Here is a 1,782-nt window from a genome sequence, read left to right on the forward strand (position 1 = left end):
AGGATACAGGAAGATTATTAATTTATGTACTCACTCTATGTGCCACTTTAGCTTAGTGGCAGAGCGTCTGCTTTGTAAGCAGAAGGTCGTCAGTTCAATCCTGGCAAGTGGCTCACAGCAGCATTAGGCTCTAGTCGGGTATGAGGAGCAGGAGCAGGTTTGCTCACTCCGCAAAGGATACAGGAAGATTATTGATTTATGCAGTTATTTGGTGTGTCACTTTAGCTTAGTGGCAGAGCGTCTGCTTTGTAAGCAGAAGATCGTCAGTTCGATCCTGGCAAGTGGCTTATAACACCATAAATATCTGGTCTGGTACGAGAAGCAGGAGCAGGTTTGCTCACTCCGCAAAGGATACAGGAAGATTATTGATTTATGCAGTTATTTGGTGTGTCACTTTAGCTTAGTGGTAGAGCGTCTGCTTCGTAAGCAGAAGGCCGTCAGTTCAATCCTGGCAAGTGGCTTACAGCAGCATTAGGCTCTAGTCGGGTATGAGGAGCAGGAGCAGGTTTGCTCACTCCGCAAAGGATACAGGAAGATTATTGATTTATGCAGTTACTTGGTGTGTCACTTTTGCTTAGTGGCAGAGCGTCTGCTTTGTAAGCAGAAGGTCGTCAGTTCGATCCTGGCAAGTGGCTTATAACACCATAAATATCTGGTCTGGTACGAGAAGCAGGAGCAAGATGGCCCATTCTGTGAAGGGGACACGACAATTATCGATTCATATGGTTAGTCTTATGTCACTTTAGCTTAGTGGTAGAGCGTCTGCTTCGTAAGCAGAAGGTCGTCAGTTCAATCCTGTTAAGTGGCTTACAGCTGCATTATGCTCTAGTCGGGTATGAGAAGCAGGAGCAGGTCTGCTCACTCCGCAAAGGATACAGAAAGATTATTGATTTATGTACTTATTCTCTGCGTCACTTTAGCTTAGTGGCAGAGCGTCGGCTCTGTGAGCAGAAGGTCGTCAGTCCAATCCTGGCAAGTGGCTTATAGCACCATAAATTTCTGGTCTGGTACGAGAAGCAGGAGCAGGATGGCCCATTCTGTGAAGGGGACAGGAAAATTATTGATTCATATAGTTAGTGTGTGTGCCACTTTAGCTTAGTGGCAGAGCGTCTGCTTTGTAAGCAGAAGATCGTCAGTTCAATCCTGGCAAGTGGCTTATAGCACCATAAATTTCTGGTCTGGTACGAGAACCAGGAGCAGGATGGCCCATTCTGTGAACGGGACAGGGAAATTATTGATTCATATACTTAATCTGTGCGTCACTTTAGCTTAGTGGTAGAGCGTCTGCTTCGTAAGCAGAAGGTCGTCAGTTCAATCCTGGCAAGTGGCTTACAGCAGCATTAGGCTCTAGTCGGGTATGAGGAACAGGAGCAGGTTTGCTCACTCCGCAAAGGATACAGAAAGATTATTGATTTATGTACTTATTCTCTGCGTCACTTTAGCTTAGTGGCAGAGCGTCGGCTCTGTGAGCAGAAGGTCGTCAGTCCAATCCTGACAAGTGGCTTATAGCACCATAAATTTCTGGTCTGGTACGAGAAGCAGGAGCAGGACGGCCCATTCTGTGAAGGGACAGGAAAATTATTGATTCATATAGTTAGTGTGTGTGCCACTTTAGCTTAGTGGTAGAGCGTCTGCTTCGTAAGCAGAAGGGGGTCAGTTCAATCCTGGCAAGTGGCTTACAGCAGCATTAGGCTCTAGTCGGGTATGAGGAGCAGGAGCAGGTTTGCTCACTCCGCAAAGGATACAGGAAGATTATTGATTTATGCAGTTGTCTTGTGCGCC

The 1,782-nt window shown here is 46.5% G+C and overlaps 10 non-coding genes across 10 annotated transcripts; all 10 read left to right on the forward strand.

The window, feature by feature from the left end:
* The first annotated feature begins 41 nt into the window (after positions 1–41).
* On the forward strand, positions 42–113 carry Pmar_PMAR021487. Its single transcript has one exon. It is a non-coding gene; the product is annotated as a tRNA-Thr (tRNA).
* A 102-nt stretch (positions 114–215) lies between these two features.
* On the forward strand, positions 216–287 carry Pmar_PMAR021488. The gene has a single exon. It is a non-coding gene; the product is annotated as a tRNA-Thr (tRNA).
* Positions 288–389: 102 nt separating this feature from the next.
* On the forward strand, positions 390–461 carry Pmar_PMAR021489. The gene has a single exon. It is a non-coding gene; the product is annotated as a tRNA-Thr (tRNA).
* A 102-nt stretch (positions 462–563) lies between these two features.
* On the forward strand, positions 564–635 carry Pmar_PMAR021490. The gene has a single exon. It is a non-coding gene; the product is annotated as a tRNA-Thr (tRNA).
* A 101-nt stretch (positions 636–736) lies between these two features.
* Pmar_PMAR021491 lies at positions 737–808 on the forward strand. Its single transcript has one exon. It is a non-coding gene; the product is annotated as a tRNA-Thr (tRNA).
* Positions 809–910: 102 nt separating this feature from the next.
* On the forward strand, positions 911–982 carry Pmar_PMAR021492. Its single transcript has one exon. It is a non-coding gene; the product is annotated as a tRNA-Thr (tRNA).
* Positions 983–1,084: 102 nt separating this feature from the next.
* Pmar_PMAR021493 lies at positions 1,085–1,156 on the forward strand. The gene has a single exon. It is a non-coding gene; the product is annotated as a tRNA-Thr (tRNA).
* A 102-nt stretch (positions 1,157–1,258) lies between these two features.
* Positions 1,259–1,330, forward strand: Pmar_PMAR021494. The gene has a single exon. It is a non-coding gene; the product is annotated as a tRNA-Thr (tRNA).
* Positions 1,331–1,432: 102 nt separating this feature from the next.
* Pmar_PMAR021495 lies at positions 1,433–1,504 on the forward strand. Its single transcript has one exon. It is a non-coding gene; the product is annotated as a tRNA-Thr (tRNA).
* Positions 1,505–1,605: 101 nt separating this feature from the next.
* Positions 1,606–1,677, forward strand: Pmar_PMAR021496. The gene has a single exon. It is a non-coding gene; the product is annotated as a tRNA-Thr (tRNA).
* Positions 1,678–1,782: the final 105 nt, after the last annotated feature.

This window comes from Perkinsus marinus (assembly GCF_000006405.1).
Source record: "Perkinsus marinus ATCC 50983 genomic scaffold scf_1104296933172, whole genome shotgun sequence".
Classification (NCBI taxonomy): Eukaryota; Perkinsozoa; order Perkinsida; family Perkinsidae; genus Perkinsus; species Perkinsus marinus.